We start from the raw sequence: 26,980 nt of genomic DNA on the forward strand, positions 1-26,980 counted from the left end.
TCTGAAGCTGCTCCCTGTTTAGAAAATAGTCTTCATCTTTATTCCTTCTACGAAAGTGCATGGCTATACACTTCCCTACATTGTATTTCATCTGCCTCCACTTTGCCCATTCCCTTAATCTGTACAAGTCATTCCAGATTTCCTGCTTCATCAACACTACCTGCCCCTCTACCTATCTTTATACCATCTGCAAAACCTGTCCACAAAGCAATCAATTCCATCATCCAAATCATTGCATATAACATGAAAAGAAATGGTTCCAGCACCAACACCCAGCGGAACACCACTAGTCACTGACAGAAAGCTGAAAAGGCCCCATTTATTCCCACACTTTGTTTTCTGTCAGTTAGCTAATCTATCCATGCTAGTATCCTTCCTGTAATACCATGGGCCATTATCCTTTTCAGCAAACTGTTGTCAAAGGCCTTCTGAAAGTTCAAGAAAAACAATACCTACTGACTCGCTTCTGCCTATCCTGCGGGTTAATTCCTCAAAGAATTCCCATGGATTTGACAGGAAAGATTTCACCTTAAGGAATCCGTGCCAATTTCAGCCTATTTTATCACGTGCCTCCAAGTGTCTTCAAATTTCATTCTTAATATTGGACTCCGACACCTTCCCAACCGTTGAAGTCATGCTAACTGGCCTATAATTTCCTGTCTTTTGCCTCCCTATTTTCTTAAATACTGGAGTGACATTTACAGTTTTCCAGTCCTCCAGAAATATTTCAGAATCGAGAGATTTTTGAAAGATCACCACTAATTCAAGATTGGTTAATATCATTTTCAATACAAAGTGTAAATTAGAACAAAAAAAATGGTACTCTGGATCAAGCAGGAAATGATAAAGAAGTGGTGGTTGGGGGTGTGGAGGGGTGCGTTAGTGATTGGAGGTGTTGATCAGTCTTCTACTTGCGGAAAGTAAGTTTGGTGGTCCTGACATGGATGCTACATAGCCTCCTTTGAGATGGAAGTGGGACAGGATAAACTGTCCCTGAGTAGGGTGGGTAGCCACCACAATATCTTCACCTACTCCTTTCCAAACCCTGGGTTGTAGTCCATTTAGTCCAGGTGACTTATCTACCTTCAGACCTTTCAGCTTCCCAAGCACCTTCTCCTCAGACATAGTGACTGCATTCAATCCTGTCCCCAAATACTCTCCTATATCTGGAATTGGATGGCACAGGATATATACGCCCCAGAGGAAGAAGTGTTCTAAAGAAAAGATAACAGAAATGTGGTTGACACGAGATTTCAAAGCTGACATAAAAGCCAAACAGAGGGCACATAATAGAGCAATGTTTCTTCAGACACATGAAGTGTAAAGGAGAGTTTAGAGTGGGGATCAGACCACTGGTAAATGATGCTAGAGTGGTAGTAATGAGGGACAAAGAAATGGCAGATGGACTGAATAATTATCTTGCATCAGTCTTCACTGTGGAAGGAACTAGTAGTATGATGGAAGGTCCAGATGTCTGAGGCACAAAGTGTGTGAAGTTACCATAATAGAGAGAAGGTTCCCAGAACTCTGAAAGAGATGGCTGAAGAGATCGTGGAGGCAGTACTAATGATCTTTCAAGAACCATTAGATTCTGGAATGGTTCCAGAAGAGCGGAAAATTGCAAATGTCATTCCGCTCTTCAAGAAGGGAGAAAGGCAGAAGAAAGGAAACTAACTACAGGCCAGTTAGTCTGACCTCAGTGGTTGGGAAGGTTTTAGAGTCGTTTATTAAGGATGACATCTCAGAGTACTTGAAGGCACATGATAAAATAGGCTATAGTCAGCGTGTTTTCTTCAAGAGAAAATTATGCCAGACAAATCTGTTGGAATTCTTTGAAGAAATAACAAGCAGTATAGATAAAGGAGAATCGGCTGATGTTGTGTACTTGGATTTTCAGAAGGCCTTTGACAAGATGCCACATATGAGGCTGCTTAACAAGCTATGAGCCCATGATATTACAGGAAAGATTCTAGCATGGATAAAGCAGTGGCTAATTGGCAGGAGGCAAAGAGTGGGAATAAAGGGAATCTTTTCTGGTAGGCTGCTGGTGACTAGTTGTGTTCCACAGGGGACAGTGTTGGGCCTGATTCTTTTTACGCTACAGGGTCAATGATTTGGATGATGAAATTGATGGCTTTGTTGTAAAGTTTGCAGACCCTATGAAGATAGGTAGAAGGGCAGGTAGTTTTGTGGAAGTAGAGAGGCTACAGAAGGACTTATACCATTAGCAGGATGGGCAAAGAAATTGCAGACGGAATATACTGTCAGGACGTTTATGGTTATGCACTTTGGTAGAAGAAATGAAAGTGTTGACTATTTTCTAAATGGAGAGAAAATACAAAAAAACTGATGTGCAAAGTAATCGTGAGTCATTGTGTGGTATTCCCTAAAGGTTATTTTGCAGTTTGAGTCTGTGGGGAGGAAGGCAAATGCAATGTTTGCATTCTATTCAAGGGGACTAGAATATAAAAGCAAGGATGTAATGTTGAGACTTTATAAAGCACTGGTGAGCTCTCACTTGCAGCATTGAGACAGTTTGGGCCCCATTTCTTAGAAAGGATATGCTGAAACTCAAGAAGGTTCAAAGGAAATTCACAAAAATGATTCCAGGATTGAATAGCTTGTCATATGAAGAGAATTTGATAGCTCTGGGCCTGTATTCACTGGAATTTAGAAGAATGAAGGGTGACTTATTTGTTCCCCATTGCTACCTCTTAATTGGTCCAATATCCAGCTTTGCCTCTTTTTACTGTTTATATATTTGAAAAAGCATTTGGTATTCTCTTTTATATTATTGGCTAGCTTACATTCCTTTCATATTTTCTCTCCCTTTGATTTTTTAGTTGTCTTTTCTTGGTTTTAAAAAGTTTCACAATTCTGTAGTTTCTCACAATTTTTTTTGCTATATGACCTCTCTTTTGCTCTTATGCTGTCTTTGATCGCTTGTCAGCCATGGTTGCCTCATCCTCCCTTTAGAGTATTTCTTTTTGGGTTGTAGTTATCCTGCACCTTCTGAATTGCTCCCCAAAATTCTAGCCATTTCTGTTCCGTCATCATCCTTCCTAGTCTTCCCTTCTAGTCAAGTTGGCCAGTTCCTCTCTCACACCTCTGAAATTATCTTTAGTCCACTGTAACACTACTAAAGCTGATCCTAGCTTCTCCTTCTCGAACCACAGGGCGAATTCAATCACATTATGATCACCTTCGCTTTAACCCAGGCAACCTGTTCATATTCTATACCTTCACAGTATGGTCTGGGTCAATTTTGACCTGGCCCAAGGATCCCCTCATAACAAGTGTCTATACCAAATTTTGAACCACAGATCTATTTAGAATGTATAAATAGCTTATCTGTCATTAATAAATGGGTGATTAATCCTTAATTAGTATTTCAGAGAGCTAAAATCCATTTCAATAGATATGGGTCAAATTAGACCCGGAACAGCCTCAATGTACAAAAATTTGTAGCACCTGTACAAAAGTATAAAATTTTTAAATACTTTTTGAGTACTTTGGGTCACTTTAGGAAAAGTCCTCAAATTTCGGCTAAAAAAGTGGCACTTAGGGTGTTATTACTGCTGTCAAAGGTCAAAACGGGTCAAATTTGACCCGAACAGTATGTAAGGGTTAAGCTCTCTAATCAAATCTGGTTCATTAGACAACACCCAGTCCAGAATTGCCCTTTCCCATGGGCTGAACTGCAGCTGCTCTTAAAATCCATCTCAAAAGCATCCTATAAATTTATCTCCTCGGATAGTGCACCAACCTGATTTTTCCAATCTACCTGCATATTGAAATCGTTCAAGCCCATCGTAATATTGCCTTTTTTACATCTTTTCTCTCTTGTGATGTAATTTGTACAACCATACTCCTGGCTACTGTTTGGAGGCCTGCATATAACACCCTCCAGGGTCTTTTTACCCTTGCAGTTTCTTAATTTTACCCACGGGGATTCTACATCTTCTGAACCTATATGTCTTCTTTCTAAGGACTTGATTTCATTCTTTGTCTAAAGAGCCATCCCAAACCCTCTACCCATCTGCCTGTCCTTTCAATGCAATGTGTATCCTTTTCTCTGAAACTATGCCCCTCGTTCTAAATGTTCCCACCTAGAAAAAAAAATCTCTGTATTTATCCTTGCAATCCTGTATGTTTCAGTAAGGTCACCTTTGTGCGGCTGTCAACCTTCCTTTCACATTAATCCAATCTTATCCCATTTTATTCTCCTCACATCCTCCTGCTAGATTCTCCCTCTCACCCAGTATCTTCTGCCTCTCTAAATTAACTTCCCAACTTTGGGATGTGGGAAGAATCTGGGGAGCCTTTGGAGACCCACACAGTAAGAGACAGGATGTACAAACACCACACAGAGGGCACTGGTGGTCAGAATCAAACCTGGGCAGCTGGAGCTGTGAGCCTTCTGCTCTACCAGCTGTACCACTCCGTTGTTTCTCATTCCTTCAAGGACAAATCAATGGGCCTAAGTTTATTAATCTCTTGGCTTTGAATCAATGGATGAGTAGGTAAATAAACTTGAGATTTGTCTCGGGCGATCTCCCTTTAGTCTTCCTGTTGCAGTGACTATGGTGGTATTGAAAATGGAGTTCCAAGCTTCCAGGCTGGTTACCACAGTGCCCAGTTGAAGAAAGCAGTGGAGTTGCTTGAGGATTGCCAGATGTCCTGGATGGTCCATCAACTGCTTGGAAAATGTCTGTAGGAAATATTCCAGGCAGGATGAGAGAAGTTCTGGGATTTTCTCCACTGTATCCTTGGGCTTTCAAAAGTGCCCCATGAAATCACAGTACGTTTTCAATAGAGCTGAAAGCCATTCAACCCATCTTGTCTAGGCTAGTTGAAGAAGAAACTTCTGACCCCCTTACCCAATCCTCATTTCCAGCATTGGGTCAGTAGTCCTATAAGCAGTGATACAGTACAAGTAAATATGTATGGGTTTATCACCCTTTCAGGTAGAAAGTTATAGACTCCTGCTAATTTATATCTGCATTTGCACAGTTCACTGATCCTTTTTACAGTTTTTTTTTATAGATAATGCTAAGTATGCCTGAGGAAAAAGGATTTCAGGGTTGTATGTGGTGACATATATGTACTCTGATAATAAATTTTACTTCGAAGTTTGAACTTTACTGGACACAAGCTGGGACCCTTTAATGGACCTCTTGCACAATGAAGATGAACTCCTGACCTCATCATCTACCTCACCATGGCCCCTGCACCTTATTTGTCTGTCTGCATTGCCCTTTCGCTGCAAATGTAGCACGGTATGCTGCATTCTGATATTGCCTTTCCCTTTGTAATACCTTGAATCGCTGATGTTTTAAAATGATCTGCATGATGGCTTGCAAAACAAAGTGTTTCACTGTACCTCAGTACACATGACAATAAAAAGCCATTTTTTAAATTTACAAGTAGTGCAAGAAAGTGTTTGATGTTCAGTGTGGATTCATGGGCCAAAGAGTCCCTTTCCATTCTATATGTCCTGGAGACCTTCATTGAGGCCCACTTAATTATATACACTTTATTTCAGTTTCCCAAACCACTCTCTTTTCTAGAGATGACTACTCAATCTTATCTAATCTTCCCTCTTGGTTACGATTTTCCATTGCTGGTAACTTGCGTAGATCTATTCTGCACCTTCTTTAAGCCAATCACAGTAGGATGGAGGGTTGCAAAGTGCATCTGTCTCAATTGTGATCTATGAGCTTCTGTTGGAAGTCACAGTGAGAATGAACGAGTTCTGTTTAAGCTATATAATGGTGACATCAAGGTCTCACCTGCAGTCTGTCTACTCAGCTCAGTGGAAGGCCAAGAGTAGTAGGGTTGATGAGGCCATCTCCAGTTACACAGAGCACCAAGGAATCCTCCTGAGGATGCTTCCAAATGAGTTCACAATCATGAGGGCCCTGGTCAAAGTCTGAGGAAGGGGAGTATTCTCATTGGTGGGACAGTTGGGAACCGAGGGTGCGAATTCTTAGCAGATTGGCAAAAGAAGCAGGAGATGATGCGGAAAAAAAAACTTTTCATTCAGCAAAACACTGGCTGAAGCAAACTCAGTACAGAAAGACTCCAATAATCGACTGGCCAACCAATCATAAATCCTGGTAGCTCAGTATCTGTCCTCCCAGTGAAGTTCCCTCACTGCCTGGCAACTGAACTGGGCCTTGTTTTCCGTGTCATTACATCCACTCGCTAGATCCCCAGTTCCTTCACTCCCCTTTAGCCCCATCTCATTCTATTTCCCACAATTCTTTCACCTTACCAGGTTTGCTGAAAAGTTGCAATATAACATCTGTAAGAGATTAGTTCAAATTTATATTAATTTATTGTCAGATGCACCAGGGTGCAAGGAAATTACATGAAGTTCACAGAGGGGACCGTATCGTAGTGCAGGGTGAAGCAGTATAAAAGGCTATGCTGAAGTGACAGTAATGGAATAGGTAGAATTGAAGGTTCTAGAACATGGCAGAACTACCAGGAGGGATGGGAAAAAGGTGACTGGTTCAGAAGAGTGACACAGTGGGAAAGAAGTTGATCTTGAATTTAGATGTCCACATTTTCAAGCTCTATCTGTTCTCAAAAGGTAGATGAGGAAAAAGGTCATTGACAAGGAGGCAGGTATCCTTGCCGGTGCTGTTAACCTTCCTGATGCAACGTACCATGATAAGGGACTAGACTGAAGGAAGTAACAAGCTTTTGATACAGTGGGTAATGTTTTAAAAAATTGCAAAAAAACTAATATCCGTGGTTTTTATATGCTGTGTTTGTCTGTCTATGACAAAAAAACTTGAAAATCTTCAAAATATTTATACAAATAATCAACCAATAACCCAGAAGATCTGTTAGTCATGCACCACTACATTCCCAAGCATGCCAGGTTAATGCAAACTCATTCAGATAGGAATTGTTCGAGGTGGAGATATAAGATAGACCTACTGAAAAGGGCAGTGTGATATACACACGTTAATGTGGTCAACCCTTTCTTATCAGTCACATTACCTCAGTAGATGAGCACTCTAGTATATCCTCTCTGAGCACTGCTGTGCCAGTTTCCTTGATGAGTATTGCAATCGCTCCCTCTTTCATACCTCCAACTCTATTACATTGAAATCAACAGAACCCCGGAATATTGAAAAAGGACTTCATAGGAACCTTACCTTAGTCTCGCCTCTCTCGCCGAAGCCTCTTAAACCAGAGCCTCAGCTCAGCAATCAATATTTTACATAGATCACAGAACATGGAACATTACAGCACAGTACAAGCTATCTGGCCCATAACGTTGTGCTGACATTTAACCTGTTCTAAGATCAATTTAGTGAAAAACAGAAGCTTATAGAAGGCGTACTGTTAAAAACACTCCAGAAGATAAATTAATGCAGGAAACAAACCTATTCAGAATACTCCATATTAAAATAGCCCATATCCTGAATGTACTGTATAATCCACATCTGTGACGAGAGGCCCAGGCAGGGATGGCAAGGACCCAAGTGCTGGAGTACTTGAGACTGGAATTGAGACAAGATTTCAAGACTGAGATGAGAACAGGGTTCTTGACTAGGTGCTTAATGAGGATCTGATGAGACTGGACGAGAATCCAACTGAGACAGAAATCCTAAACGCGATCACAGATTGAACCAAAGTTGAGCTGACAATTGGGCACTGAACCTGAGTTCAGGTGCCCTTTAAATATCAAATGTTGGCGCCAAAGCGTGGCTGGCAAGTAGCAGAGTGGGCCGGAATCTTTAAGGGGACAGCACCAGCTATCTATACTCTGGAGAATTGGAGCATCTAAACTCCGGAGGCTGGCGGGGGCCTGGCGTGTACCATTACTGAGCATCCTCCCCTATGGAAGACTCCTAACGGCCCTGGCTGCTTGATGGTAATCATCGATCAGTGCTGGGTCCAGGATTTCCCTTCCTGAAACCCAGCTCCATTCCTCTGGTCCAAACTTTACCCAGTTGATAAGGAACTGCTGAACATCCCAGATAGTTTGTGAAATTAAAAGTTTCTTTATGGTGAAGATCTATTCCCATCAACAAATCTGGGTGGTGATGGGGCCGATGTTGGTTGGGTACTTCAGCAGACCTTAGTGTCTCCTCCATAAGTTCACTAGAATTCTTTGTTGAAACAGAGTCCAATTCAGAGTCTTTATCTGACTCCAGAGACTTGACCAAATCAGAGTCCAACTCTGCAACTGTATCCTTGGTCAATGGCAACGAGGCACTGTGAATAGTCTTTGTCCTCCTGGGACTATGCTGCAAGGATCTACATTTAGCAACCTTTCCCTCAGCTGAGACCCTAGTTACTGGATCCCTCAGCATTGGCTGCTAGGGCTCCAGAATTGTTGTCCACTTCCTTGGCGGGTTTCTTGGTTTTTTGTTCCTGAACTAGAGAACCTTACTCTCCTGTTCCAGTGCACCTCCGACTAGACAGCACTGGGAGTCACATGGTGCTCTCGAGTAGAGCTGGCTTGTCCATCGTTAGAGTCATGGCTTGTGTCTCCCGAAGGCTTCAAACTATCCTGAGCAGTCTGCCTTCCCATCTGCCACTTGTTTTAGGAGAGCCTGGGGTTCGGAACACCAAACTGAAAACATTCCTTCTTGTAAAGAATTGACCATGCGATGACTCTTCCTTCCTCCCATTTCACGGGTGCCCGAGGATCTGGGGCATGTGAGGGGAATCCATGAGATAAAAACAAATGTCCTCCACGTGTACCCCTATCCACATTCCTAAAACTGTTGTCTGCTGCAGGATATACCTGGACCCAAGAGGACGTCCGTCCAGGGAAGCTATAGTTATGTGCTGGCTCAACTACTACAGAGGTTCGTTGAGCTAATAGGTTGTCTTAAGTCCAGTAGATTACCAATTGCCCCTATAATGTATTGATCTATTTCTTTTAAAGTAATGATTCCCCCCACCTTAGCACTATGTATTGATCTGTTTTCTGCGCATGCATCCATCTTCCTCAATGCTTTAATCGGTGACATCGGTGAGAAATGGAGTTGATCAAAGGCTCGACTTGGAGAGTCTCTAAGCTTCTTGGCCTTGAGGCCACTCACTTCCCAAAATGTTTTCAGAAGTAGCAAAGTGCTGGATTGTTCAATCAGCCCAAAAACACAGCATCAAATTAGAGATGACACCAGAATCTGTAGGGTTGCGAGCAACAGCTGTAACTATCACAGTCAATCCGACAATGGATGATCTTAGTAGCTTCCTGATGACTGCAGATCCAGACATTCAGCCCATAGGTGACCTGTTTCCCTGCAGTAGTAGCAGCAACCTTGACTCTGACGCTGGAATCTTTTGTTGACAGAAAGTCTTGTGCATGTGATTTGCATCAGCTCGACAGGGTCTTGTGCTGGAGACGGGCTGGCATGGTCCGATGTTGGGAATTGGGACTATGATACGATGAGGTCAGGCTTGGGCTAGCCTTATTCAACCTCTTGAAATAGCCCCACTTTCACTCTGCCAGGTAATTGTCGAGGTGGATGGACTGATCAATCAGAGCCTCTGTCCTCAACTGGCTGTCCCAAAACAAAAGCATCCTTTAATGCGCCTCGGAGTCCGTGGCGGTACTGAGTGGCCAAGGCCTCCCTATTCCAGCCACCTTCCTTGGCCAAAGTTCAAAACCCTATGTTTTGTAGGCAGCTGAATGATGTCCTTGGCACTCCATCATCCGACAGTCTGAGGATCTGTTAGCTCTGCCGGGATGATAAAACACCCTCAATGAGACTGTGATGAGAGGCCTGGGTGAGGATGGTAAAGACACAAGGGTTGGAGAATCCAAGACTAGAATCAAGACTGAGACGAGAACAGGGCTCTTGACTAGGTTCTGGATGAGAACCTGACGAGATCAGACAAGAATCCAGTCAGCAATCCTAAATGAAATCACAGACTGAAGCAAAGTTGATCTAATGATTGAACCTGAGTTCAGTTCCTCTTTAAATGTCCAAGTCTTGGTGCCAAAACATGGCCACTAATTAGCGGAGTGGGCCTGAATCTTTAAGGGGACCACACCAGCTATCCATACTCTGGAGAGTCAGAGCGTCTAAACCCCGGAGACTGGCGTGGTCAGGTGTATACAACGATACAGTCTGACATTCGCACATCTATCTCTAGATTCTGACCTGCACTCTTTAAACTACAGTTGAAGTTGTGTATGGACTTTTGATAAGGGATCTCACTCTAGACCTGTGAGCAAAATAGTTTTCTTAAGTTCAAAGCAATTCTATAAGAGTTTGTATGTCCCTATCAAAATAAAAGGCAAGGATAACAGGCTTAAGGAACCTTTGATTTCGAGAGATGTTTAAGCACTGGTTAGGAAAGAGAAGGATGTGCATGGTAGATTAAGGCAGGCATAGATGAATGAGGTACTTGAGGAATATAAGAAATGCAAGTGAACACTTAAGAAGGAAATCAAGAGGGCTAAAAGAAGGCATGAAGTTGTTCTAGCAGACAAGGTGATAGAGAATCCCAAAGGCTTCTACAGATATATTAAGAGCAAAAAGATAACAAAAATCAAAATTGGTCCTAAGGAGCCAAAAGAGATGGGGGAGATCTTGAATGGATTTTTTGGATCTGTATTTACTCAGGAGACAGACACAGCATCTATAGAAGTGAGGCAAAGTAGCAGTGAGTTCATAGACCATTTACAGAATATAGAGGAGGAATTACTTGCTGTCCTGAGTCAAATTAGGGTGGATAAATCCCGAGGGCCTGACAAGTTGTTCCCTCGGATCTTGTGGGAGGCAAATGCAGAAAATGCAGGAGTCTTATCTGAGTTATTTATAAGTACCCTCAGCTATGGGTGAGGTGCCAGAGAATTGGAGGATAGGTAATGTTCTTCTGTTGTTTAAGAAAGGCTCTAAGATTAAGCCAGGAAATTATAGGCCCATGAGCCTAACAGCAGTAGTGAGTAAGTTAGAAACATAGAAACATAGAAAACCTACAGTACAATACAGGCCCTTTGGCCCACAAAGCTATGCTGAACATGTTCTTACCTGAGAAATTACCAAGGGTTAACGAGAGCCCTCTATTTTTCTAAGCTCCATGTACCTGTCCATGAATATCTTCAAAGACCCTATTGTATCCACCTCCACCACTGTCACCGGCAGCCCATTCCATGTACTCACCACTCTCTGCTTAAAAAACTTACCCCTGACATCTCCTCTGTACCTACTTCCAAGCACCTTAAAACTGTACCCTTTCGTGCTAGCCATTTCCACCCTGGGAAAAAAGCCTCTGACTATCCACACGATCAATGCCTCTCATCATTTTATACATCTCTATCAGGTCACCTCTCATCCTCCAACGCTCCAAGGAGAAAAGGCCAAGTTCACTCAACCTATTCTCATAGGGCATGCTCCCCAATTCAGGCAACATCCCTGTAAATCTTCTCTGCACCCTTTCTATGGTTTCCACATCCTTCCTGTAGTAAGGCAACCAGAACTGAGCACAGTATTCCAAGTGGGGTCTGACCAGGGTCCTATATAGCTTCAACATTACCTATCGTCTCTTGAACTCAATCCCATGATTGATGAAGGCAAATGCACCATATGCTTTCTTAACAACAGAGTCAACCTGCACATTAGCTTTGAGTGTCCGATGGACTCAGACCCCAAGATCTCTCTTGTCCTCCACACTGCCAAGAGTCTTACCATTAATACTATATTCTGCCATCATACCAAAATGAACCACCTCACATTTATCTGGGTTGAACTCCATCTGCCACTTCTCAGCCCACTTTTGCATCCCATCAATATCCAACTGTAAACTCTGACAGCCCTCCACACTATTCAGAACACCTCCAATTTCCAGCTACTGAAAGGTGTTCTAAGGGACCAGATATATAAGTATTTGCATAGACAGGGACTGATTATGGAAAGTCAACATGGTATTTTTGTGTGGCAGGTCATACTTAACCAATCTTATAGAGGTTTTCAAGGGATTTGCCAAGATAATTGATTAAGACAGGTCGGTGGATACTGTCTACATGGAATTCAGTAAGGCCTTTAACAAAGGTTCTACAAGGAAGGTTGATCAAGAAGTTTCAGTCACTTGGCATTCAATATGAGGTAGTAAATTGGATTAAACATTAGCATCATTGGAGAAGCCCGAGAGTGATAACAGGTGGCTGTCTCTCTAATTGTATGCCTGTGGCATGCCACAAGGATCGGTGCTGGGTCCTTGTTGTTTGTCATCTATATCAATGATCTGGGTAATAATGTGGTAAACTGGATCAGCAAATTTGCAGATGACACCAAGATTGGTAGTGTACTGGACAGTGAGGAAGACTATCAAAGTTTGCAGCAGGATCTGGACCAGTTGGAAAAATGGGCAGAAAAAAATGCAGATGGAATTTAATACAGACAAGTGTGAGGAGTTGCACTTTGGCAGATCAAACTAGGGTAGGACTTACACAGTGAAAAGTAGGGCACTGAGTGTGGTAGAACAGGCAGATTTGGGAATACAGTTCCATAGTTCCTTGAAAGTGGTGTCATGAGTAGATCGAGTGTAAAGAGTTCTTGTGGCACATTGGCCTTCATAAGTCAGAGCATAGAATGTAGGAGTTGGGACATTATGTTGAAGTTGTATAAGATGTTGGTGAGGCCAAATTTGGAGTATTGCGTGCAATCTTGTTCATCTACCTACGGGAAAAATGTGAATAAGATCGAGAGAATGCAGAGAAAATTTTCAAGAATGATGCCAGGACTTCAGGACCCGAGTTGTAGAGAAAGGTTGAAAAGATTGATACTTTATTCCCTAGAGTATAGAAGAGTGAGGGGAGATTTGATAGAGGTATACAAAATTATGTGGGATTATGAGAGATATAGATAGGGTAAGTGCATTCATGTTTTGTTCACTGATTTGTGGGGGGGGGGCTAGAAACTAAGAGTACAGATCATTTGTTAAGGGTAAAATGTGAAATGTTTAAGGAGATGATGAGGAGGATCTTCTTCACTCAGAGGGTGGTGACACTGTGGAATGAACTGCCAGTGGATGTAGTGGATACTGATTTGATTTCATATTTAAGAGAAATTTGGATAGGTACCTGGATGGGAATATGAAGGGTTATGGTCCAGATGTAGGTCAATGGGACTACATAGATCAACAGTTTGCCACAGACTAGATGGGCTGAAGGGCCTGTTTCTGTGCTATAACTCTATGACTCTCTCAACCTCTGTAATGCATCAGACTTAGACGTACGTCTTATAGCACTGAGATTCCTAGATGTACAATTATATAGTTGCCTGAAAATGGCTAGTAGGTTGACAGGGTGATGAAGAAGGCTGTTAACATGCATGCTAGCCTTCATCAGTCCGAGTACCTGTATAGATGTTTGGATGTTATGTTGCGTTTTGTACAAGACCTTAGTGAGGCAGAATTTGGAACATTATGTTCAGTTTTGGTCACCCTTCTATAGGAAGGATGTCATTAAGCTGGAAAGAAAGCAGAACTGATTTATGAGGATGTTGCTGGGATACGAGCATCTGGGTCAAGGAGAAAGGTTGAGCAGGTCATATTTTTTATTCACTGGAGCGTAAGAGAATGAGGGTTGATCTTATAGACATGTGTGAAGGATTATAGTTATGATAAATGGGAACAGTTTTTTTTACCCAAGTGCAGGAACCAACTACTAGAATGTATAGGTTTAAGGTAAGTCAGGAGAAACTTATTAAGAACCTGAGGGGAAACCTTTTCATATAGAGTGTGTTCAATATATGGAATGAACTGCCAGAAAAGATGGCTGAGGCAGGTATATTAACAATATTTGAAAGACACAGAGAGGAAAAGTTTAGAGAGACTTGGGCTAAATGAGACTAGGTTAGATGGACATTTAGGCTGGCTTGGACTAATTGGGCCCACAGAGTCACAGGGCATGTTTTCTTGCTGCTTGTCTCTATGACTCCATTCAACCTTTGACGCTACCACACAACTGCGGGGCGTCGCAGAATGTGTCTGCAGGGCAGACCATGAGAAGGAGTAAGATGATGAGAGAATGAAACTGGAGATAAATGAGGAGGGGAGGGGTGTTAGTGGAACAAGCAACACTTCTGTGGAGTTAGGAAAGTTTTCATGTGATTTTCTTTGCTCTGCATAGTGAAAACTAGCTCACTTAGATGTATTTTGAAAAAGTGGCCTAAGTCAGCTCTTGGAGAACACCTCAGTGTTCCTATTAATATGAAAAACAGCTTTTCAACTCTGCCTCTTCCTTGGTATAATTCCCTCCATGGCACCATTATCCCTTCATTTCTATTGACTATTTGTGCTAGAAGATCTATAAGAGCAATTCTTTGTTTTAAACATATGCATAACACCAGCACCACAGTCTTTATCATTGATCTTTAACTTGATAAAGTTAATTGATTAAATAACTGAGGTGTACAAAGAACAGAATGAAGTTGTTCAGAATCAATTAACAAATATATATATATATATATGAATTAAAACATGGATTCTAGAAATCTAAAATAAAAACTAGAAATACTGGAAATACTCAGCAAGTCAGAGCTCAGCTGAGAAGCGTCCTTAACCTGAACATTAACTGTTTCTCTTTTCACAGATGCATTATATATTTTATTTTAGCTTTGCTATATCTCTTCCAACTGTCAGGTTTTTCATCTGTATTTTACCAAGTGTCAATTATCTTAACTCTGAGTTAAGTATGACAAACAAATAAATATTTATGAATCAGCCGGAAGATCTATAGTACACACAGTACTGTTCAAATTTGTCAGTATGTCTATATATGTACCCAATACTTCCTCCCAACCTATGAGGATGGGAGTTTGAAAGACTCTAACAGGTCTCAGAGCGAGGATAAAAAGCCTTATCCTTGCTGTAAATGGGTAACCTCCTATTTTTAAATAGTGGCTTCTCCAGCATTTCCTTTTCACATCCATCCTAATAAAACATGAAATATTTATTTGGGTACCACGATGGCATAGCAATTAGCATGACACTATTGCAGCTCAGAGCATCGGAGTTTAGAGTTTAACCCTGGTGTCCTCTGTAAGAAGTCTGTCCATCCTCCTAATGGAACGCCTGTGTTTCCTCCGGCTGCTCCGGTTTCCCCTTCCCACCGTCTATTATTATTTATTATTATTACTTTGTTGTCGTCAAACAATTGATACTAGGGCTTACAACCATCACAGCGATATATGATTCTGCGCTTCGCGCTCACTGGAGTACAAATCGATAGTAAATATAATAAAAATTTAAATTATAAATCATAAATAGAAAATAGAAAAGGGAAAGTAAGGTAGCACAAAAAAAAAACAAGAGGCAGGTCCAGATATTTAGAGAGTACGGCCCAGATCCCGGTCAGGATCCGTTCAGCAGTCTTATCACAGTTGCAAAGAAGCTGTTCCCAAATCTGGCCGTACGAGTCTTCAAGCTCCTGAGCCTTCTCCCGGAGGGAAGAGGGACAAAAAGTGTGTTGGCTGGGTGGGTCGTGTCCTTGATTATCCTGGCAGCACTGCTCCGACAGCTGGCGGTGTAAAGTGAGTCCAAGGACGGAAGATTGGTTTGTGTGATGTGCTGCGCCGTGTTCATGATCTTTGGCAGCTTCTTCCGGTCTTGGACAGGACAACTTCCATACCAGGTTGTGATGCACCCTAGAAGAATGCTTTCTACGGTGCATCTATAAAAATTAGTGAGGGTTTTAGGGGACAGGCCAAATTTCTTTAGCTTTCTCAGGAAGTAAAGGCGCTGGTGGGCCTTCTTGGCAGTGGACTCTGCTTACAGACATACCGGTTAGTAGGTTAATTGGTCATTGTAAATTGTCCCATGATTAAGGAAGGGCTGAATTACGATTGTTGGGGGATGCTGGGTGCTGTGGCTCAAACGACCAGAAGAGCCTATTCCATGCTGTATCTCTAACTAAATAAATAAATAAAACTGTTCATTTCAAACAAGTCCACTCTCACTCTTCTAAACCCCAGATGTCCATCCTTTCCTCATCGTACATTAGTACAAGTATTAGTGCTGCAAGCCATTTCAATGGAGATGATCAGCAACTGGGGTGATACTTGCACACTGAGTGGAATTGCCTTGCCTGTTCTCGTCTCCTTCTTTGTCTCTGAATCAATATGCATCTCCATTTGAAACGTCCTGGGGCAGCCTGCGCTGTTAAGGTTGTAGTGTATTTGCTAGGTGGATTGGCTGTTGCAGATTGCCCACCTTTACTTGTGGATCAGAGCTTGGGAGATACATAAATGTCCCACGTAAGGAGCTGGAGCTGGAGCTAGATGAACTGCGGATCATTTGGGAGAATGAGGAGGTGATAGATAGAAGGTAGGAAAGGAATAGAAGATAGAAGACAGGAAAGAAATGGAGAGTTATGGGCTCAGTGCAGGTTGGTGGGACTAGATGAGAGTAAGAGTTCAGCACGGACTAGAAGGGCCGAGATGGCCTGTTTCTTTGCTGTAATTGTTATATGGTTATACGGTTAAGGTACAAGGAGGCAGTCATACACCTAAGTTACAGGAACAAGATAGCTGGGTGAGTATTTAGAAAGGAAAAGGGAATGGACAGATGGTACAGAGTACCCCAGAGGCCATTCCCCTCAATACTGCATATGAAAAGTTCAAAGAAAATGTATTATCGAAGTATATATATGTCACTATATAGAATCCTGAGATTCATTTCCTTTTGAATACACTCAATAAATTCATAGTAGAATAATAACCAGACAGAATCGATGAAAGACCGCACCAACTTGGGTTTTCAACCAGTGTGCAAAAGATCCCACTTCGGATACCGTTGGTAGGGGTGGGAGGCAAATGACCTACCAGGGAAAGCCTCAGCTGACAGATCTCTGGCACTGAGTCTGGCTCTGTGGCTCAGAAGGGGAGGGAAGAAGTGGTGATTGGGGATTCACCAGTCAAGGGAAAAGACAGGGGCTTCTGTGAACATGAAATAAACTCCCAGATGGTATGTTGCCTCCCAGGTGCCAGAACCAGATGTGTCTCAGATTGAATCCATCGCATTCTTAAGGGTGAGAGTGATCAGCCAGAGGTCGTGGTACACTTCAGAACCAATAATATACCAGCTATAAAAAAAGGAAGAGATCCTGAAGAGCAAATATTAACTTCCAGCTAGTATGGTATTACCGAATGTGGTAGTTAAAGAGTTAAGAAATCTGACAAAAACATCACTAAAAATACCTGTTCCATGGTAAATTATGTTAAATTATCTCCGCAAACAGTGAAGGGGCAAGTTGGGGGGATGAGCCAAGATGGTGTGTTGCAGAATCATTTCAGTTGAACTTCTGATGCTCATTCATTTGGCCCAGGTGCGAGGTTGGATTTCTCTGGGCATCGAGCTGATCTGAAGAACTTTGAGAGCGGCCTCAAGCTGGCCGATGGAATCTGGGCCCGGAGTGAGTTGCTGGGTGATGTGGTCTAGGCCCGGAGCCTTTCACAGCAACGGTACCCGGGTCCCAGTGCAAGGTATCAAATGCTGTTTAGACAATTTAAACACCAGCCCAGATCGGAGGCAAGAGCTGATTTTGCTCACTCTCCATGATCTTCACTCCTCTCTCCAGGGCACCAGAGCATTTATATGTTCCATTGCTGGGTCAATTTAAGATAGACTGAAAAGACAGGTTGTTGATCGGTATAAGAGCGGATTTCGCTCGTTCTCTGCGATGGTCAACTCCATAGCACAGAGGCTATGAAGACTGCCGTGGCAGCTGTGCTCCATGATAAACTGATCCATGATAAACATATTATGATAAACTGATAAGCAAGGCCTTGGGCCTGCTCTGGGCTACACCAGGAGGACTCAATTTTGGTTCAGAATGCTGTTGTTCACTTCAATTGTTGGTATGATTTGTATTTTTTTTCTTTCTCTTGTGCATTGAGTGTTGGTCTTTTTATTTTTATTCTCTTTTTTAAAAATTGGGTTCCTTCGGGTTTCTTGCTTTGTTGTGGCTACCTGTGAGCAAGCAAATCTCAAGGTTGTCTAATTTATACATTATTTGATAATAAATCAATCTTTAGCATAGGGAGCTAGGTAGGAAGCTAAAAAGCAGGACCTCAAAGGTAGTCACCTCTGGATTACTGCCTGTGCCAAGCACCAGTGAGGGTAAGAATAGGATGTCTGAACTTGAGGCGTCCAAAGTCCTTGTGGACAGGCATGCTGGAGCTCAAAATAATCTGCGGATGCTGGGATCAAAGTGACACTCACAACACGCTGGAGAAACTCAGCATCTGTGGAAATGATGAGTCAATGTTTCGGGCCGAAACCCTTCGTCAGGACTGAAGAGGGAAGGGGCAGAGGCCCTATAAAGAAGGTGGGGGAGGGTTGGAAGTAGAAGGCTGGTAGGTTCAATTAAATTACTGGTTTTTCAACTGAACCTACCAGCCTTCTACTTCCAACCCTCCCCTGCCTTCTTTATGCTGGAGCAGATGGGGAGGACTTAAACTAATTTGACAGAGGGAGTGGGAATCAGAGTGATCGGCCAAAGGATAGAGCAGTTGGTGCAAAAGTAGATGCATCATGTAGAGAGACTGTGAGGAAGGATAGGCAGTGGATACAGTATAAATATGGTCAGTTGGATGGGTTGAAATGTGTCTAATGCAAGAGGTATCAGAGACATAGGTGATAATCTTAGAGCCTGGAAATGTGATGTTGTGGCCATCACAGAAACTTGACCGTCACAAGGGTAGAAATGGATGCTGGATGTTCCCAGATTTAGATATTTCATAAGGGACAGGAAGGGAGGTAAAAGATGCGGGAAAGTGGCATTGCTAACCAGGGATAGTATCACAGCTGCAGAAATGGAGGGCATTATGGTAGGTTCGTCTGTAGTCAGTACATGTGCAAGTCAGACACAGGAAGGGAGCAAGAACTCTACTGGGAGTATTCTCTGGGCATTCCCCGCCCCCCCCCCCCAACAGCAACAGAGACACTGAGGAGCAGATTATTGAAAGGTGCAAAAATAACAGGGTTGTTGTCATGGGTGACTTCAACTACCCTAATAATCATTGGCACCTCCTTCGTGCAAGAGGTTTAGATGGGGCAGAATTTGTTAAGTGTGTTAAGGAAAGATTGGACAGGCCGACTAGAGGAGAGGCCATAGAAGGTCTACTATTAGGCAATGAACTTGATCGGGACAGAACTCGGCAGGTGAGCATTTCGCAGAGGGTGACCACAATTACCATAGCCTTAGACAGGGATAGGAGGAGACTGCGTGGAAAAGTGTTTAATTGAGGAAGGGTGAATTATGATGCTTCTAGGCAGGAACTTGGGAGCATAAATTGAGAACAGATGTTACAGGAAAATGTCCAACTGAAACATGGAGGTTGTTCAGGGAGCAAAGGGGTTCTGGATAGGTTTGTTCCACTAAGGCAAGGAAAGGATGGCAATGTGAAGGATTGTAAGTGTCTGGGTCCAGATGGGATTTACCTCAGGTTACTTTGGGAAGTGAGGGAAGAGATTGCTGTGCCTTCGGCTATGATCTTCAATTGTCACATGTCCACCGAAACATTGAAACACACAGTGAAATGTTTCATTTGTGCCAATGACCAACATAGTCCAAAGATGTGCTGGGAGCATGCTTCTGGTGCCAACATAGAGTGCCCACAATTGACTAACCCAAACCTGTACTTCTTTGTAATGTGGGGGAGGGGGGCACTGGAGTACCCAGAGAAAACCCACGTGGTTATGTACAAACTCCTTACAGACAGTGGCAGGAATTGAATATTGAATCTAAATTGATGGTACTGTAAAACATTATGCTAACCATTATGTCACAGGAGTATTACCAGAAGACTGGAGGATGGAAATTGTTATTGCTTTATTCAAGAGATGTAATAGGATAACCCTAGGAATTGTAGACCAGTGAGTCTTATATCAGTAGCAGAGAGACTATTGGAGAAGATTCTTGGATACAGGATTTATAAGCACTTGGAGAAGCATAGGCAGATTTGAGCTTTGTGAGGGGTAGGTCATGTTTCACAAGCGTTATAAAACACTCTAAGGATGTAACAAAACTACATTGATGAATATAGAGCAGTGGATGTGGTGTATATTGTTTGTGGTAAGGCATTTGACAAGGTTCCCAGTGGTAGGCTCCTTCAGACATCTGGGGCCATGGGATACTTGGCTGGATAGATCCAGAATAGGCTTGCCCATAGAAGGCAGAGAGGAGAGGTTATAGAGCGTATTCTGTCTGGAGGATGGCTACCAGTGGTGCTCCACAGGGATCTGGTTGGGGACGCCCCACACTTTGGCATTTTTATACATTTCTTGGATAGAGAAGTGGAAGGGTGGCATAGTAATTTTGCAGATGAAACAAAGATTGGTAGTGTTGTGGCTAGTGTGGATGGTTCACGTAAGTTACATTGGGACATTGATAGGATGCCGAGCTGGGTTGACAATGGTAGCTGGAGTTCAATCCAGAAAAGTGTGAAATGGTTCGCTTTAGAAGGTCAAGCTTGAAAGTAGAGTACAAGGTTAATGCCAGGGATCTTAACTCTGTCAAAGAATGGTGGGATCTTTGGGTTCACTTCTATAGATCCCTTAAAGTTGCTGTGAAAATTCAAAGGGTTATTAAGAAGGCGTACAGAGTCTTGACCTTCATTAGTCATAGAATTGAATTCAGAATTCACAAGGTAATTTTGTAGGTCTATAAAACTGATTAGACCACCCTTGGAGTATTGTGTTCAGTAAAGTCGCCTTTTTATTGGAAGATGTAGAAGTTTTTGAGAAGATGTTGAGGAGATTTAGCATGATGCTGCCTGGATTAGAGAGCATTCCTTAAGAGGACGGGTTGAACAAGTTAGGAGTTTTCTCTTTGGAGCAAAGGAGGAAGAGAGGTGACGATGCAGGTGTATAAGATGAAAAACAGCACGCATAGATACAGTGATCAGCCAGCATCCTTTTCTCAGTGCAAAAGGGGCAAATATGAGAAAGCATAATTTTAATAAAATTGGAAGAAATTATAGATTTAGGGTTAGGATTAGTTTTTCTGTACACAGAAAGTGGTAAGTGAGTGGAAGGCACTGCATGGGGTGTTGGTAGAGGTGGATACATTAGGGAGATTTAAGAAATTTATATACAGTATATACATTTATATACAGTATAAAATGCAGAACTCGTTGACTTTATTAACTTTGCCTCCAACTTTCACCCTGCCCTCAAGTTTACCTGGTCCATTTCCGACACCTCCCTCCCCTTTCTAGATCTTTCTGTCTCTGTCTCTGGAGACAGCTTATCCACTGATATCTACTATAAGCCTACTGACTCTCACAGCTATCTGAACTATTCCTCTTCTCACTCTGTCTCTTGCAAAAACGCCATCCCCTTCTCGCAATTCTTCCGTCTCTGCTGCATCTGCTCTCAGGATGAGGCTTTTCATTCTAGGATGAGGGAGATGTCTTCCTTTTTTAAAGAAAGGGGCTTCCCTTCCTCCACTATCAACTCTGCTCTTAAACGCATCTCCCCCATTTCACATACATCTGCTCTCACTCCATCCTCCCGCCACCCCACTAGGAATAGGGTTCCCCTGGTCCTCACCTACCACCCCACCAGCCTCCGGGTCCAACATATTATTCTCCGTAACTTCCGCCACCTCCAACGGGATCCCACCACTAAGCACATCTTTCCCTCCCCACCTCTCTCTACATTCCACAGGGATCGCTCCCTACGCAACTCCTTTGTCCATTCGTCCCCCCCCCATCGCTCCCCACTGATCTCCCTCCTGGCACTTATCCGTGTAAGCGGAACAAGTGCTACACATGCCCTTACACTTCCTCCCTTACCACCATTCAGGGCCCCAGACAGTCCTTCCAGGTGAGGCAACACTTCACCTGTGAGTCAGCTGGGGTGATATACTGCGTCCGGTGCTCCCGATGTGGCCTTTTATATATTGGCGAGACCCGACGCAGACTGGGAGACCGCTTTGCTGAACATCTACGCAATGTCCGCCAGAGAAAGCAGGATCTCCCAGTGGACACACATTTTAATTCCACGTCCCATTCCCATTCTGACATGTCTATTCATGGCCTCCTCTACTGTGGAGATGAAGCCACACTCAGGTTGGAGGAACACCTTATATTCCCTCTGGGTTGCCTCCAACCTGATGGCATGAACATCGACTTCTCTAACTTCCGCTAAGGCCCCCCTCCCCCTCGTACCCCATCTGTTATTTATTTTTATACACACATTCTTTCTCTCACTCTCCTTTTTCTCCCTCTGTCCCTCTGAATATACCTCTTGCCCATCCTCTGGGTCCCCCCCACCCCTCCTTGTCTTTCTTCCCGGACCTCCTGTCCCATGATCCTCTCGTATCCCTTTTGCCTATCACCTGTCCAGCTCTTGGCTCTATCCCTCCCCCTCCTGTCTTCTCCTATCATTTTGGATCTCCCCCTCCCCCTCCAACTTTCAAATCCCTTACTCACTCTTCCTTCAGTTAGTCCTGACGAAGGGTCTCGGCCTGAAACGTCGACTGCACCTCTTCCTAGAGATGCTGCCTGGCCTGCTGCGTTCACCAGCAACTTTGATGTGTGTTCCCAGATGTAATAGTGGCCAAAGGACCTAGGGTAATAGATGAATTGAAGGAAATTTATATTAGGCAGGAAATGGTGTTGGATAGACTGATGGGTCTGAAGGCTGATAAGTCGCCAGGACCTGATGGTGTGCATCCCAGGGTACTTAAGGAGGTGGCTTTAGAAATTGTGGACACATTGGTAATCATTTTCCAATGCTCTATAGATTCAGGATCAGTTCCTGTGGAGTGGAGGGTGGCTAATGTTGTCCCTCTCTTCAAGAAGGGAGGAAGAGAGAAAACAAGGAATTATAGACCGGTTAGCCTGACGTCGGTGGTGGGAAAGATGCTGGAGTCAATTATAAAATATGAAATTACGACACATCTGGATAGCAGTAACAGGATTGGTCCGAGTCATCATGGATTTATGAAGGGGAAATCGTGCTTGACTAATAGAACATAGAACATAGAACATAGAATAGTACAGCACAGTACAGGCCCTTCGGCCCATAATGTTGTGCCAACTCTCAAACCCTGCCTCCCATATAAGCCCCCACCTTAAATTCCTCCATATTCCTGTCTAGTAGTCTCTTAAACTTTACTAATGTGTCTGCCTCCACCACTGACTCAGACAGTGCATTCCACGCACCAACCACTTTCTGAGTAAAAAAACTTCCTCTAATATCCCCCTTGAACTTCCCATCCCTTACCTTAAAGCCATATCCTCTTGTATTGAGCAGTGGTGCCCTGGGGAAGAGGCGCTGGCTATCCACTCTATCTATTCCTCTTATTATCTTGTACACCTCTATCATGTCTCCTCTCATCCTCCTTCTCTGCAAAGAGTAAAGCCCTAGCTCTCTTAATGTCTGATCATAATGCATACTTTCTAAACCAGGCAGCATCCTGGTAAATCTCCTCTGTACCCTTTCCAATGCTTCCACATCCTTCCTATACTGAGGTGACCTGAACTGGACACAGTACTCCAAGTGTGGCCTAACCAGAGTTTTATAGAGCTGCATCATTACATCGCGACTCTTAAACTCTATCCCTCGACTTATGAAAGCTAACACCCCATAAGCTTTCTTAACTACCCTATCCACCTGTGAGGCAACTTTCAGGGATCTGAGAACATGTACCCCGAGATCCCTCTGCTCCTCCACACTACCAAGTATCCTGCCATTTACTTTGTACACTGCCTAGGAGTTTGTCCTTCCAAAGTGTACCACCTCACACTTCTCCAGGTTGAACTCCATCTGCCACTTCTCAGCCCACTTCTGCATCCTATCATTGTCTCTCTGCAATCTTTGACAATCCTCTACACTACCTACAACACCACCAACCTTTGTGTTGTCTACAAACTTGCCAACCCACCCTTCAACCCCAACATCCAGGTCGTTAATAAAAATCACGAAAAGTAGAGGTCCCAGAACAGATCCTTGTGGGACACCACTAGTCACAATCCTCCAATCTGAATGTACTCCCTCCACCACCACCCTCTGCCTTTTGCAGGCACGCCAATTCTGAATCCACCTGGCCAAACTTCCTTGGATCCCATGCCTTCTAACTTTCTGAATAAGCCTACCGTGTGGAACCTTGTCAAATGCCTTACTAAAATCCATATAGATCACATCCACTGCGCTACCCTCATCTATATGCCTGGTCACCTCCTCAAAGAACTCTATCAAGCTTGTTAGACACGATCTGCCCTTCACAAAGCCATGCTGACTGTCCCTGATCAGACCGTGATTCTCTGAATGTCTATAGATCCTATTTCTAAGAATCTTTTCCAACATCTTTCCCACCACAGAGGTAAGCCTCACTGGTCTATAATTACCCAGACTATCCCTACTACCTTTTTTGAACAAGGGGACAACATTCGCCTCCCTCCAATCCTCTGGTATCATCCCTGTGGACAATAAGGACGTAAAGATCCTAGCCAGAGGCTCAGCAATCTCTTCTCTCACCTCGTGGAGCAGCTTGGGGAATATTCCGTCAGGTCCCAGGGACTTATCTGTCTTAATGTATTTTAACAACTACAACACCTCCTCTCCCTTAATATCAACATGCTCCAAAACATCAACCTCACTCATATTGTCCTCACCATCATCAAGTTCCCTCTCATTGGTGAATACCGAAGAGAAGTATTCATTGAAGACCTCGCTCACTTCCACAGCCTCCAGGCACATCTTCCCACCTTTATCTCTAATCGGTCCTACCTTCACTCCTGTCATCCTTTTTTTCTTCACATAATTGAAGAATGCCTTGGGTTTTTCCTTTACCCTACTCGCCAAGGCTTTCTCATGCCCCCATCTTGCTCTTCTCAGCCCCTTCTTAAGCTCCTTTCTTGCTTCCCTATATTCCTCAATAGACCCAACTGATCCTTGCTTCCTAAACCTCATGTATGCTGCCTTCTTCCACCTGACTAGATTTTCCACCTCACTTGTCACCCATGGTTCCTTCACCCTACCATACTTTATCTTTCTCACCAGGATAAATTTATCCCTAACATCCCGCAAGAGATCTCTAAACATCGACCACATGTCCATAGTACATTTCCCTGCAAAAACGTCATCCCAATTCACACCCGCAAGTTCTAGCCTTATAGCCTCATAATTTGCCTTTCCCCAATTAAAAATTTTCCTGTCCTGTCTGATTCTATCCTTTTCCATGATAATGCTAAAGGCCAGGGAGCGGTGGTCACTGTCCCCCAGATGCTCACCCACTGAGAGATCTGTGACCTGACCCGGTTCATTACCTAGTACTAGATCTAGTATGGCATTCCCCCTAGTCGGCCTGTCCACATACTGTGACAGGAATCCGTCCTGGACACACTTAACAAACTCTGCCCCATCTAAACCCTTGGAACTAATCAGGTGCCAATCAATATTCGGGAAGTTAAAGTCACCCATGATAACAACCCTGTTATTTTTTTCACCTTTCCAAAATCTGCCTCCCAATCTGCTCCTCTGTATCTCTGCTGCTACCAGGGGGCCTATAGAATACCCCTAATAGAGTAACTGCTCCCTTCCTGTTCCTGACATCCACCCGTATTGACTCAAAAGAGGATCCTGCTACATTACCCACCCTTTCTGTAGCTGTAATAGTATCCCTGACCAGTAATACCACCCACCTCCCCTTTTTCCGCCCTCTCTATCCCTTTTAAAGCACTGAAATCCAGGAATATTGAGAATCCATTCCTGCCCTGGTGTCAGCCAAGTCTCTGTAATGGCCACTACATCATAATTCCATGTATGTATCCAAGCTCTCAGTTCATCACCCTTGTTCCTGATGCTTCTTGCATTGAGGTACACACACTTCAGCCCTTCTACCTTACTGTCTTTACACCATTTATTCTACTTCTCTTTCCTCAAAGCCTCTCTGTATGTTAGATCTGGCTTTACTCCATGCACTTCTTTCACTGCTCTATTGCTCTGGGTCCCATCCCCCTCGTAAATTAGTTTAAACCCTCCAGAACCATGCTAGCAAACCTACCTGCAAGGATATTGCTCCCCCTCAAGTTCAGGTGCAACCCATCCAATCTGTACCTTCCCCAGAAGAGATCCCAATGATCTAAAAATCTAAAACCCTGCTCCCTGCACCAACTCCTCAGCCACACATTCAACTGCCATCTCCTCCAATTCTTACCATCACTGTCACGTAGCACTGGCAGCAATCCTGAGAACACCATCCTTGAGGACCTATTCTTCAGCCTTCTGCCTAGTTCCCGAAACTCAGACTTCAGGACCTCATCCCTCTTCCTGCCTATGTCGTTGGTCCCAACACGTATCACGACTTCTGGTTGCTTTCCCTCTCGTACCAGGATGCCGTGCACCCGGTCAGAGACATCCCGGACCCTGGCACCCGGGAGGCAACAAACCATGCGGGTGGCCCTCTCACATCCACAAAATCTCCTGTCTGCTCCCCTGACTATAGAGTCACCAAAGACGACAGCTCTTCTCTTCTCCGTCCCACCCTTCTGCACCACAGGGTCAGACTCAGTGCCGGAGGCCCTGCCACCATGGCTCACACCTGGTCGGTCGTCCCTGCCAACAGTATCCAGGACGGTAAACTTATTATTCAGGGGAATGGCTACAGGGGTGCTCTGCACTACCTGTCTGCTCACCTTCACTTTCCCCCCTCTGACTGTCACCCAACGACCTGCTTCCAACAGCCTAGGTGTGACTACCTCCCTGTAGCTCTCATCTATGACTGCCTCATTCTCCCTCATGAATCGAAGGTCATCCAGCTGCTGCTCCAGATTCCTTACACGGTCTTCCAGATCGCCCAGCCGTATGTACTTCTGGCAGATGTGACTCTGCGGGAGAGGGGCGTTCCCCCAAGACTGCCACATCTCACATGAGAGGCACATCACCATCTCAGGAGACATTGTAAAAACTAACCGCGAGCTAGTTTGTCCTCTGTCTCTTCTCGTCGAAGCCTCTCGAGTCAAAGCCCCAAAGCTCCACTCCT

Source organism: Mobula hypostoma, chromosome 2 (assembly GCF_963921235.1).
Source record: "Mobula hypostoma chromosome 2, sMobHyp1.1, whole genome shotgun sequence".
Classification (NCBI taxonomy): domain Eukaryota; kingdom Metazoa; phylum Chordata; class Chondrichthyes; order Myliobatiformes; family Myliobatidae; genus Mobula; species Mobula hypostoma.